The sequence below is a fragment of the Pararge aegeria genome, chromosome 25 (genome assembly GCF_905163445.1).
Source record: "Pararge aegeria chromosome 25, ilParAegt1.1, whole genome shotgun sequence".
In the NCBI taxonomy this organism is placed as follows: domain Eukaryota; kingdom Metazoa; phylum Arthropoda; class Insecta; order Lepidoptera; family Nymphalidae; genus Pararge; species Pararge aegeria.
In genome coordinates, this window is record NC_053204.1 from 6,884,459 (window position 1) to 6,899,399 (window position 14,941).

General features: G+C 37.3%; 1 protein-coding gene across 2 annotated transcripts in view; it reads right to left on the reverse strand.

The window, feature by feature from the left end:
• Positions 1-14,941, reverse strand: part of LOC120634935 — a 134,821-nt gene that overhangs the window by 56,405 nt on the left and 63,475 nt on the right. Inside the window, exon 1 of one of the 2 annotated variants that reach the window (XM_039905830.1) lies at positions 6,127-6,273. The exons of the other annotated variant lie outside the window; for it this stretch is intronic. The gene's annotated coding sequence lies outside the window, so the exon portion shown is untranslated. Of the gene's footprint in view, positions 1-6,126; positions 6,274-14,941 lie in introns of those variants that run through there. 2 annotated transcript variants of the gene reach the window in all.

Genomic DNA, 14,941 nt, shown 5'->3' on the forward strand with positions numbered 1-14,941 from the left:
GAGGATATAAGCAACTACAGACCCATAAGTTTAATGTCAAATGTATACAAGATTTTTTCTAAGGTCATTCTTGGTAGAATAGAGGCAAAGCTTGACGAACAGCAACCAAATGAACAGGCAGGTTTCCGCAAAAATTTTTCGACAATCGACCATATCCATACGGTTAGACAACTACTGGAAAAGTATAATGAGTATAATAAATGCCTTTATATGGGTTTTATCGATTATACGAAAGCTTTCGACAGTCTCTTCCATTGTCGCATATGGACTAGCCTAGAACAACAAGGTATAAGTAGATCATATATTAATATTATCAAAGGTATCTATACAAATAGCAAGGCACGAATACAGCTGGAAGTATTGGGAAATGAGTTCCCCATAAACAGAGGTGTCAGACAGGGTGACCCGATGTCCCCTAAATTATTCTCAGCTGTCCTAGAAAGTATTTTCCGAAACCTAAACTGGAACGAAAACGGGTTAAACGTAAATGGGCAAAGACTTCATCATCTTAGATTTGCAGATGACATAGTGCTGTTTGAAGAATCACCATCAAAACTGGGAAAGATGATACAAGAGCTGGCGATTGAAAGTAGCTATTTTGGCCTAGAAATAAACAAAAACAAAACAAAAGTTTTGACTAACGTAAGTAGCGTCTCAACACCAATCACTTTAGGAGGAGAAGTCATTGAATATGTTAAAGAATACACCTACCTGGGGCAATTAATCTCACCAGAGGATCAAACAACTAAGGAAACAAACAAAAGAATAGCCCTAGGCTGGAGAAAGTACTGGTCGCTTAAGGAAATTTTAAAAAGCAAGGAGATGAATCTAAACATGAAGAAAAAAGTCTTTAATACATGCATCCTTCCATGCATCACATATGGCTGTGAAACCTGGGCGCTAAACAAATCCCACAGAGAAAGTTTTGAGAGATGTCAGAGAGCAATGGAACGTAGCATGGTGGGTGTAAAGAGAAGAGATAAAATCCGGAGCTCCGATATTAGAGACAAAACCGGGGTAACAGACATTTTAACCAGGATGGATCAGCTCAAGTGGAGGTGGACGGGTCACATGCTACGAGACAACCAAGGAAAGTGGAGTACCCTAGTAACTCATTGGTATCCACGAGATGGACAAAGAAAAAAGGGTCGGCAACAAAGACGTTGGGAAGACGAGCTGAAACTTACAGCTGGTCCACTATGGAGAAGGGTGGCACAGGATCGTAAGCACTGGCGAGAGCTGGAGGAGGCCTTTGCCGTGAGGCACACAGAGCTAAGGGACTTTATTTAATGATAAAATGAAATGTAAAAAGTTAATGTAACTCTTCTCTGAAATAAAAGGCTATTTTATTTTATTTTATTTTATTATTGTGAGACGGACATTTTTCATGTCAAAATTGGCACGTTTAGAAAATTTATTTTAACAAAATAAGTACTATAGCTTTAAAGTTTTTGTTTTTCATTTTTGTTTTACTTACATTATTATTATTTTTTCTTTTTTTTGTATAATAATTGCTTGCTGGTACTTACTCCTAAGCAATTGTGGTTAATGTTATCGTGTTATATGTATAACCAAGTAGTGGAAACTTCATTGGCCTATGTGATACAAAAATACGGCATTACTTTTATGTATAGTTATACTGTTTGTTTCCCTTGAAAAGCTAATAAATCAAATAAATAAATAAATAAATACATAAATTTTATGTCATATTATGAATTGTTTTCTCAGCGCACATCTAATAAAGCAGATGTCGTCCGATTGGCGCAGTTTGCAGCGACCCTGCTTTCTGAACCCAATTCAATTCCCACTACTGGAAAATGTCTGTGTGAAGAGTACGAATGTTTTTCAGTGTCTGGGTGTTTATCTATATATTATAAGTATTAATGCATATTTTTCATAGAAATTATTCATCAGTTATCTTAGTACCCATAACACATGCTACGCTTACTTTGGGGCTAGATGGCGATGGCGACTTCAACTTCACTTTCGGTCGCTCAGTTCGAATCGCAGCAATCACCTCTAATTTTTTTATTTATTCATTTATTCAAATTCCATTATAATGTCATGTGGATTACATAGTTATTCTATTTTCAAAAGAGAATGTATACATTTGAAATGGAACACTGTGAGGGCGCTGTTACCAGATTGAGAGACTTTTATCTACTGCCTATGCCAAACGTGCTGAGGTGTATACTATATGAGCTTCAAACACAACATTTCAATTTAGCAAGTCTAAGTGAAATCAAATCTATCGCCTATAAAATTTATTCAAAGTGAGTTTAGTTTCCCATATGGTAATGAAGAACGCGCGGATGGCGCCATTTTAAACATGTCTTTACACATCTTGAATAACTACCTTTACTGTCAGGACACCCATTAAGGAATTCCTCAGATTGCCTTCATCGTTCCGCCCGACATGTTGAAGATGAAATAAAACCCGCAGCTTGGGGCGTCCTCACACACTTCTAATCACAAACGCCGTTCGGCGCTCTACTGAAAATAACGCTCTAGCTAGCAAAAGTAGGGGACAAAAATTAAGAGTATATCCACCGATTTTATCCCCTGACAAGGGATAAAATTTACTGATCCACCTGCAAAAGCAAGTCAGCGGAATATGAGAAGTTTAGCCCTGTTTATTAAAAGACTTAACTGTGGGGGAAGACACAATTTTGTTATCAAGTTAATGTTTTCATTCATCATATAAACCCAGTACCTACCCTCAAAAGGACACGTGTCTCCGCCTACAATGAGAAAGCCTGGCCTTGCCTGGCCCAGTGCGGATTGGTGGACTCCACACACCATAAGGAACATTATGGAGATCTTTCAGGCATACAGGTTGCCTTACGATGTTTTCCTTCGCCGTTTAAGCAAGTGATATTGCTAATTTAATTACTTAAAACGCACATATCTCAATAAAATTAGAGGTGCTTGCTGGGATTCATAATTCAAAATTCATAATTTATAATTCAAAATTCCTTTATTTAAGAAGGTCTACTCTATCGTCACTTTGAAACGTCAAGTTTGTTTTGTCACTGGTTCGGAAGACAGATTCTATAGAGTCTTAAGAAGTCGGCTAGACACTCAGCAGTTGTTTTTTTTTACATAAACAATTTTCATTTTGACATTTATTTCCATCCATTAAAACCATGCACAGATGGGAAATAAGCATGGCAATAATACTTTCCTTTCCGACTGTCACAAAAAGCTCTACTCTCTAGTACTAAAGATAAGAAGATGACCATAATTTTTCATAATTATGACAGTTGGACGGACTGGCTGATAACGGAGAAATTATGTTTCAATTTCGCCCAGAAAACCTCTAGAACATCTCCTCACGCTTCCCTCGGTAAATGATCGTAATTTGAAATAGGGATATAATTCAAATGATCATCTCAATATTAGGTATCACATCTCAAAATCTTACCAGATAGATGACGTAAACTAAACATCGGGTTGAACCGTACCACCCAACCTTTCTATTCGCCCTAGGCTGCCTACAGCAATACCATCGGTAGATCACGCATGGCCGCAAGCTTTGATAGACCTAGCGTAGTTACAAGGGTTACACAAATTCATAAGCAGAAATTTAAAGTGATAAAACCACGATGCATCAAGTTTGAGCGCGCCTGATTAGAAGCCTTGACAGTTTTTATTACAATTTCTACGTCATCTTCTTCACTAACTCAACCGATTGACGTCCACGGCTGGAAATAAGTCTTTTCAAAATCCACGGTCCCGGGCCGCTTGTTTTCAGTGGCTCCCAGCGACCCGCCTGATGTCGTCTGTCCATCTCGTTGGGTGCCAACCTACGCTGCGTTTACCGGCGCGGGGTCACCATTCCAGCACCTTAAGCACTCTCTCCCCTTTCAAATTAGGCGCGTCACTACCGATTTTAAAGACACTTCTTCTTCTTTTTACACCTGAGTCATTTTCCTTTGTGTTGAAGGCTTATCCTTTTTTAATTTTGTAACTACTTTTTGTGTACAACCTAACCCTAAAGTCTTAGTTTTGCCTTAAGCGCCCAGCGTCCATCGGTTCATCGAGCTATGTGTTCGACGTTTGATCACGTAGAATTTCAATTTAAACCTTACTAACCCATCACAAAATCTCACCCGTCTCAACTACCATTGCATGGGGTTCAATGGTGCCACCCTACCTTTCTAATCGCCTTAGGCTGCCTACCACCGATAGATGGCACATGGCCGAAGACTTGGTTAAACCTAGCACCATATTTACTAGGGTTACACAAAATCATAGGCTGAAATAGAACTGATAGACATCTATGATGCACCAATTTTTTTTACAACTTAATCATTAGTTACCCACAGGTCGGTGGCACAAGGCAGCCAAATTTTGGGGGCACATCTTTGTCGAAAAGGTTGTGGGTGGAACTAGCCACGACCTAACTCCCAGACATACTTTCGCATTAAAAATACATATTAGTATGGATGTAAATTGATTGTCAATATAATTGATTACTTATATTTTAGATTATAATTATTTCATCAGCTGTAATTTTCATTGTTTGCGGTCTGCAACATTGATTACAAGGACAATAATAATGACATGTTATTACAATTAATTACTAACTAAACTACGCGGGTAATTATTATTATTAACTCTTACCTAGTTACCTACACAGTGCTTTGTGGTAAGAGTTCATTGGTAGAAATCATCACGTAAGGAAAATGCGTTATTATTAACTTAATAGGTTCTGTATTCTAGGCATTACTAAGTTTAGAAATTTGAGCTTAACAGTATTAGTAACCCTTAAAATACGAATATATTTGTTGTGACTGCGAAAACATCGCTATTTCAAACAAGAAGGGAAACGTGGAAATTGAATATATTTTCCTTGTTTATGGACAAACCAGCTGTTGCCCGTGGTTTTTTGGTTTTTCATGAATCCTGTGAGAACCGTACATTTCGCGGGATAAAAAGCAGCCTGTGGTAATCCAGGATATAATCTGTCTCCATTCCAAAAGTCAGTCAAATTGGTTTAGTCGTTTTTGCGTGAAAGAGTAACAAACATCGATCCACCTACCCGTCCATGCAAACTTTCGCATTTATGATATTAGTAGGATAAAGAAAATTTGGAAAATCCAAAAGTGCACGACTCATAATGCTCATTTAATTATAAAATATTGAAAAAAAAAAAAAAAAAAAAAAAAAAAAAAAAAAAAAAAAAAATTTTAAAACAGCTATACTAGGAAAGTGATGCACAGGCGCCCCTGGTGGAATAAAATGTACATAATATCTATAGATATAGATATATCACCATCCATGTTAATTTTACATGAATAAATATAGATATACAGTCTTGCAGTTTTCGTTTTTTATTAATTGCAATTAAACTACACTGAATTAATTAATCATTCGCATTCAGTGATACCTGACCTACAATCGTCGATTAGAATTTAAAAAAAAAAAATTTACTCAAATAATGGATTTTTTCACAAGCTAGAGTGTTTTCGGGTTTCACACATGACGGAAAGGAAATTTTTTTGACCTATTTTGGTGTTTTTTTCCAATTCTATTGCAGTAAATCAATTTTTTTAAAGTATGGAATTAATCTCCATTAAATTATCTCGACAATAGTATGCAAAATATCTTGATTCCGTGAACTAACAAGGCTATAATAATAAAAATAGCTGCCGAAATGAGGCGAAAAAAATTTTTCGATCGTAAAGCACTCTCTGGTGCTTCGCATCATGAGTCGTGCAAAATTATCTTGAGACACAATTTAAAAAAATGATAGGCCTTTGATATTAGTCTATTGGTTAAGATGTTTGTGTACGGTACACTAGGTCGCGGGGTCGATAGCCGTGTGGAGACTTGGGTTTTCTGAAGTTGATACCGGCACGCACCTATGACTGTTCAGAGTTATAGGTAGGTACGTTATTTTAATTTATACAATAACATTTAGCCCGTTTTTACTGTGACGAAACATCGTGTGGAAACCTGAGTGTGGAATCTGCCTATACGGCCAGCGTGGTGGATTACGGCTTTATCCCTTTGGCACTGGAGGATGGATAAGAAATCCTAAGAGGAGACCAATGCCTTGTAGTGGACTGATAATGGGTTGATAATGATGACGATACAAAGTAAACACCACAATTAACTTACCTCATATAATTTAATCTGTGATCCAACAAAATAACACTCTGCCACACTTTCTAAAGAAAAACAAATTCACTTGGCATCCCAGAAACAAAACCACACTAAACCAATGAGTATGCAAGCACTACGTGCACTAAATTTGGCACTATAATGACGAACCGCGGGCTTTATTTACTAAAAAAAGATAAACAAAATGAACGTCTGCTTGCGTCCTCTCGCACGCGGCACTGGCGCGATGAATCACGAATAAGGCAAATAATACCAATTAAACTTGTACAATAGGATATTTTAAGATGTTTTTAATGTTAACAAGCGAATTTCAACTTTATATCTAGGTTGCTATGATGTTTGTTTATTTCGCAAACTTTTTCACACTTGAGCTCAGATTAAAAGAAAAAGATAGACGGAGAACTAAACGTTTTTTCTCCTTTTAAGTCAGTTTGACTACGGATTACGGTCTCGCTCAAAAATTTATAGGCTCCTGTTTGGCGCAGTGGTGAGCGCAGCGGTATTTAAGTATATTTAAGGTCAGTTTCGGAATTGGGAAATTGGAATCTCATCTGATGGTAAGTTATGATGCAGCCCAACATGGTAGCGAGCTCATCTGTAAGGGTAAGGGCTAATTGTATTAAGCCCACATCCCTTATAAGTTTTAACGCGACATCGTACCGGAACGCAAAATAGCTCGGCGGCACATCTTTGCCGGTAGGGTTGTAACTAGCCACGGCCTAAGCCTCTCACCAGGCTAGGACAACTTCAGAAATAGTTAATTCCTAAATGTCCTCTATCTGTTTTACCTTCGATACCTGTATCGAACGCGGGACCTCTCTTAGTTGATAGTGCTCACCTGTCACGTTTATGTTTCCATACAATTCCTGTTTTCCCCTAAAAACTTAAAAAAATGTTAATATGAATTTCTCACTTAGTAACGAGTTTCAATAAAAGAAGTTGCAATCAAAGCTCTGTATCTTTTATCATCCTCTCAGATCTCCTCACAGAAAGAGAAGAGTTTAGGCCGTAGCCCGACACGCTGGCCAAGTGCGGATTGGTAGAATTCACACTCCATTGAGAACATTATGGAGATGAGTTCTCAGGCTTGCAAGCGAGTTATATTTACATATATCCTAGAAACGCAGTCTAATATACATAAAAACTTTTCGTATAGTCTGTGGTGAACTCTAGAACCATGACGTTTATCATCTATGACTCAAGACTCAATACTCTACTACTTCAAGACAAGTTCATGACTTCCTAGTATTATGACGTTGTAAGTAGTAAATTATTTAATTCATTTCTACGTTTGCCAATACAGGAATAATGTCTTTTATTTACTTAAATATTTGCATAAATATACTAATCACTTACTTAAACAGTATTATTAAAAAATTCTTTACCCTATATAGCTGATATACTAAGGCAAAATGCTAAACTAGAGTTAAGCACGTCGTTTATATGGTTTGGTACTTTATTCGTTTTAAAATGTATGAGATCAAGTTAATGAAGGTCGATAGATATTTCAAAATTTAAAATGCCTTACAGCGGTTATTTGACTACGACACGAGTTTCAGGTTCGATACCCGTTTTGAAAAATGCCTGTACCAGAGTTAGGACGTTACTTGGCATTGCATAACACGTGCCTCAGAGAGCACGATAGTTATTATCACATGTAATAATAAATAATAACTAAGATCCACCAAACCACGTTGAATCAGCGTGGTGAGTCTGTGCTCTAAAACCAGGTCTTTTATAAGTCAGGACTGTGTTAAGGATAGAAATTTATGACAATGCCACCATGGATATGTCTATTTCATGGATTTGACTCATTTCCATTTCCTTGAGATTTCAAGCCTTCGCCCACGTCACTCTTTGTAGGTTCAATAATATTGGAAAGATAATTTTTCGATAATATTTCTAACTTGATTTAGACCGCCTTTTAGGACGTGTGCATTTCAATATTGTAGAAAGTACGTTAAATTTCTAGCCTACATAAAATTGATAACTGGTTATCGGACGTTGGCGACGATCTTTTTTCTAAGAGTTTACAGGCAAAGTACCTGTAAACGCTGAGTTTCCTGCCGTTTTCTTCTCCGTAAAATGTGTCTTTGTAACAAATAAAAACAAACCGACTTGACGTTCAAAAGTGCCGATATACTGGGCAAGCTATAGAAAAAAGAAAATTTTAAATTTGACTCAGTAACAAAATATTAAATTTCGAAATCAAGATTCAAGACATCAAGCGGTGTTATAACTTTTAATATAAATGTAATAACATTGCATTGTTGTTCGAATCTAGTTCGGAACATTTCACGCCTGCGAAAGGTCATGCACCGATTATGCAAAGCAAATTTTTGTGCTGTGTCACACATATTTTGTATTCTGAGGTCGTATCGAATTCTCGCGCAGTTGTTGTACAGTCTATGTGACATTGACAAATGTCTAGTTTGTTGTGCATCCATAATTTATTTATTTATTCTTCTCACCTCGTCCTAGAATAATCCATCTATTATTTTATTAATCTGTTTTTAAATCCTCAATGTCATTTTTTTGTTTGTTTTTTTTGTTTTCTATAATGTGCTAAGAAGAAGAGCTAATTGGAGAGTAAGCTACATTTGGATCTGGAAAAAATTGTCTTTTCCTGCAAATCACCCTTGCAATTGTTGAAATTATAAAATTTTTAAATGTTAAATTGAAATTGAATTTTGACACCGAATAGATTCCTTAACAAAGCAACCAAATAACTTATTCGCAGGTAACACCGCGGGGTGCAACTAGTAGCAAATAATACAAAGTCGTAGTTGTTAATTATGAAACATAATTAGTAATCAATTGAACGTAACTACGAGGTCATACCGAAGGCCGCAAATGAATGGATCTTCCTTCCCACGAATAATGCAGATAACCTCTGCGATGATATTAGATGATTTAAGTGTCATAATAAATTATAATAGCACGCAGATATGTAGATATTTCATACGTAGTACCGGAAATAAACGAAGTGATAAGCTGGCAATTTGCCTATTATAACTGACATTTTTTGAAAATAATACAATAATAGTACAAAAATAATGTATCAAGAATCTGTGGTCCCAACTACCAGGACAACATGAAGTGCCAATATCATGGCACAGTCTACCGCGGGACTAACGGCCTCTCGCAACGAGTTTGCCCATAGTCACAGCGCTGGGCAGACGGGTTGGTGAACACAGTAAATGGTAGTATTAGCGCAGCAGTAACGCCTGCTTCTATATCCAAACTGATATGCTGGAAATTCACCAATTATAATTCACTTTAATTAAAGTAATAGCGGACCCCAGCGCCATCTGTCGGGCTTATTTGTGAATCTAAACGATCCAGGGTGCCACCCACACATATACAAAAAAATTCATTCAAATCGGTCCAGCCGTCTAGGAGGAGTTCAGTGACATACACATGCACACAATATATATATATAAAGACTAGATGTTGCCCGCGACTTCGTCTGCCTTTGATTTTGACTTTTGATGTGTCATTAAATTTAGTTGTAGATCTAAAAAAAAATAAAGTATTCAGTATCGCTAAGCCTTAAATGTTATGCTGCTGTCCGCTGAGGAGTACTGTCCTCTATCTCCAACCACAGTTTGGGTAAAATTAAACACATATTACAGCCTCTATAGTACCAAAATAATTATTTAAACCGGTTATAATTTGTCGGAGTTATGGTGTAAAGTCGTCAAACACTTTCATCCCCTCTCCCAAAGAAACCGAGCTTAATGTTGGGATAAAAAGTATTCTATATTACTTCTAACACTTCCAAGAATATGTGTACAAAGTTACATTGACATTTATAATATTAGTAGGGAAGTAGGGATAGCGATAGGGATAGGGTCTAGCGGACCCCAGCGCCATCTGTCGGGCTGATTTGTTAATCTAAACCATCCAGGGTGCCACCCAAACGCATACTAAAAAAATCATTCAAATCGGTCCAGCCGTTTAGGAGGAGTTCAGTGAAATACACATATATATAAGATATAAAGTTTAGTAGTATTAGTATTTGATATTAGCTCTTGGTGTTGTCCACTGCTGGGCTAAAGGCCTCTCGCAACGGGACAGTGTGTTTTGCCCACAGAATTAAGAAAATACAGAAACCGTGTAAGCCGACTAATATTGAAGCATCAAAACCACTCCACATTAATAGTGTTTCTCAAACAGGCGGTTAATCACTCCATTCCATTTGGCAGTCAACAGTAATTTTTCTACTTTATATTTATTGGTTATCATTTTTTTTTTTATTGTAGGACGAAATCCTCATGGATGTCAGCAGGCCTAAACCAAGTTGACATGCTCGACTGCTCGAGGAGTGGAATCACTCAGTGCCCTACGGACTAAAATCTCCTACATTCAGTGGCATTCATTTGTTATCATGGAATTCCTCAAAGTAACGCCTGCTTCTATCCAAACTTATATACTCGAAATTCATTTATTATAATTTCCAGAGTGTCTAAAGTGCAAGCATAGTAAAGAATGATAAACCTTACATTTATCCTATGACTCCTAAAACTCTATATCAATCTCATCGCGTAGGCTACTTTACAGAAGTTTCAGCTCTGCCGTATGTGATTTTTTCTTCTTTATTTATTCTTTGCCATAGGGAAAAGGCAAAGGAATATCACCGTACAGCCATATCGTCAGTATAACGTATTCATATCCTAACGTGTGTGAATTGCACAGATTTTTTTTTAATCGCAACACATCGCCATCGGATTCTCGTTTCCCATTTTTACTCTATGCCCCGCAGGCGATAATTACTGTACAGCCATTTTCTAGGCATTAAGAATAAATATTTTTTATCATCACAACCGAGTGCATTCATTAGTAGCTGCGGTCAATGACCGCACGCATATCGCACGCAGTGCTGCGCTTGATCGATATTTATTTATCGACAAATCATTACTATCTGTATATTTAGATTTATTTCAAAAAAAATGTTTTGGGTAAGTTATATTTTTAATGAATAACTCTAGGTAACTTAATATCTATTAAGTTTGTCAGTCCAATGGTTAATATCTATTAAGTTTGATATGATGATGACGATGACGAATTGGCACAGATCGGATGAAGTGTAGAGAAGTATAGAGGTCGGGAGTGTAGAGGTCGGGATCTGTAAAATAGCTTTGGGAGGCATACGCCAATGACACAACTTCTATCTTAAATAAGACCTATTCATAACCCAAGAAAAAAAATTGCATGATTATCTTTATATCGATTTTTTAAAACTAAAATTGCAATTATGTTTAGTAAAGATGTAATTATTACGAAGTAAACGCAAAAGTCTGTCCTTCTGATTGTTTCTGCCTATCTGTCATTCGACCAACGCAACAATCCATTCGTAAAAGTATATATAGGTAACAGCTAGTAACCTTTATTTATTTTACTTGTTAAGAACTCAATATAAAAAAATCGAATGTTGGACACAAGTAAAATCAATCAACCTACTTCATGTTATAATTGACTGATCTGACATATCATCTTATCGGCTTTTTTCGCTCTCTCGTAATCAATTATGCTTACATCGTTACAGATTTTCTCGACTCTGATTAAATCATCGATGACAAGGCTCGATAACTGCGATTGTGGAGTGAAAAGGGCGCAGCATTTCTTTTACAACTTGAGAATGGACTTAATTTATTGACTTGTATGTTATTTATACGATATAATGAATGCTCTTATTAACTGGCGCCCATACAGTTACTGTTTTTGTAAAACAAAACTAGAACAGTTTTCCTGTCCGATTACGACCACTGTGGTCAATCTCCAGAGGTAGGGGAATATTATAGTGAACAAGTGTGTGCAAACACGGGTGCACTCTCTGTTCTCTCACTCTCATATTGTTATATCATTCATTTTCCTGTATTGTGAGTCATGAAGCATGAATATGGCATTAAATGAAATCATCTTCCTCGTATACAATTAATATGACAAGTTTACGGTAGGCAGTGCTTTCCTGCATGCATTAAGAAGACGCCAATGCTCTTAATGATGAGACTAATATAGTTCAAATTAATATTATAAATGTAAAGTTGTGTCGTATTGTTTGTGTTACCTATTTTCGTCTTAACTGTAACCATTACATTTGGCATAGCGATAGATTGAATCGATTGGTAAAAAAACTATTTCGCCTATTTTTTACGGACAGTAACATTCTAAATGTTATCGATATGCCTTAAAATTTATCGACAAAAATACATCACTACAAAGCAACAGTACACGAAATAAAAGCAAAGTCATAATATCCTGTACCGCACGTGCGATAGCCGTCAGTTCGGCTCCGAGTCAAAAACTCTTACCCTGCTCTTGAGAGGAGGTGCTTTACGCAAGCTTCTCCTCTAACAAAATACAAGCCCAAATGGTCAATATTTCTTTAGAATGTAAAAAAACTCAGCTGAACGCCAAAAAATTTGTTCTTTGTAGCGTGTAGAGTTGATGTAAAATGGTGCCAATTCTCTGATGATTGCACAGATTATAGACAGGCATACAGAGGTCTGACAAAGCGTAAAGACAGGGCATTGGTGACTAAATGTAAGTAGTAAGTTTTTTACAAAGAAGATGTGGTACTTTTTTATTTATTCCTCTACAAGTTAGCCTCTGTATGCAATCTCACCTGCTGGTAGCTGATGATGCAGTCTAAGATCATAACGGGCTAGCGTGTTAGAGGTTTTATTAAACCCGTACCACTAATCGGTTAACATCGTACCGAAACGCTAAATCACAACGGCACGTTTGTTACGACCGAATAGATCACATTAGAGAAATTTCAGAAATTATAAATTCCCGAATTGCCCCTGCCGGTAATCGAACCCTGGGCCTCCGACTTAAAACCCTCACCGCTGCACCGGGGGTTGACAACTGTTTGCCACGACATCAAAGGCGTCAAATTATCGAACTATAGATGTATCTCTTCTTTGATATAGGCGTGTTTCTCAATGGTTTGGCTCGAAGTGAAGCCTATAATATTCACAATACTACATTTAGACTCGAGCACCTCCATTGAGAGTCGAGATGAATGGAGATTTACCTCTCGACTTGCAAGATGGATGCTGTATATGTATATTTACGTCTTCTAAAAATAAATAGGAAGTGCTCATAAGCGGGGATAGCCTAGTGGGTAGTACTCCGACTTCGCTTTCGGGGGGGCCGAATTCGAATCCCAGCACGCACCTCTAACTTTTCTAAGTTATGTGCGTTTTAAGCAATTATCACTAGCTGGAACGCTGAAGGAAAATATCCTTAGAAATGTGCATGACTTAGAGTTCTCTATATATATAATTTAATGTTCTTAAAGGTGTGTGAAGTCCACCAATCCGCACTGGGCCAGCTTGGTGGACTTCGGCCTTAACCCCTTCTCATTGTGGAAAGATACCCGTGCCCTGCAGTGGGCCGGGAATGGGTTGTTATAATGATGACGATGCCGATACAAAGTACAAAATTCCAGGGTTTTATTTCTTTACTATTTTCGTATTGTAAAAATTGACGAATCGACCTGATAGCACGCAATGTTTTTTTAATGACCATCAGGGGCATTGAAAAACGGAGCAACACTTCAATCCGAACTCGGTCCCCCGAAAGAGAAGACGAAGTTCTAACCACTGAGCTATCAGCTATTTTATTTATATTTATCTACTACGATAATACACACATCGCTAACTAGGGGCTAGTTAAGTAAGCGTGGCTTGTGTTATGGGTATATACGTAAATAATTTAAAATATAAATAAACACTAATATTTTCCAGTTGTGGGGATCGAACCCACAGCCTTGGACTCAGGAAGCAGGGTCGCTGCCCACTGCGCCAATTGACCGTCATATCCTCAAACTTCAAAATTCATAAATTCGAAATTCTTTTATTTCCAGTAGGTGATAAACGCAGTCCTACTGCAGTGCATCGATAATGCAGTCGTATTAATATTAAAGTACCCACCAACTCCATGTCATGCACATTGTTGGTTAATCAAATATAATTTTAATGTTTCTTGAAAAATATCTGTTAACTATATAATAAAATATCTGGCAAATATGAATTTATAGTTATCAAAAGTTTAATTATTTACCCACTTTATAAATTTACTGTAACATTGGCTTAAAATAAGCACTTTTGAATCGTCAAGTCTGTCTGTTTATAGTGACTGTACCACATTGGCGTGCACTTAATATATGCACAAAAGCACTGCATACCCAAATTATGTTATATAACTCTTATTGGAGGGGAATTTTTTCCATTTTATGCCATGTACCTGCTTTATACCCTGGTCACAAACCCTATCCACGCCACTGCTCTACCACCGGTTCGGAAGGCAGATTCACTAGTAACATTACGTTAGTAACGCGGGCGAAACCGCGTCAACCAGTAACATAGAATAGGTAATCGCACATACCTAGTTAGGTACATAGAATAGGTCAGTTGTAAACGCGAACGCTCAACAGTTAATCTGTGTTAGCTCAGATCTAGGCGTTATCTAGATGACCTACTTCCTTGAGGTCTGAAATGAAGTACTTACTCCGTACTCGAGTATCGAATTGAAAACGTTTGATTACTGACGCAGTTATGTTTTTACTAGCTGTTAGATAGTAGATACTCATTGTTAAAATAAAAATTTCAAATTCAAATTTTCTTTATTCAAGTAGGCCTTTTTTTTCACGTGGGGAAATCCTCATGGATACCACCGCTCCACGGGGAGGCACGGTGATTATGTCGGACTCGTACCGACTAAAACCCCACGGCGTTCCTACCAGTCGCCTGGTGGCTGAGCCACATGCTTTCGCACACACCCGCGCCCTAGCTAGTAGCGC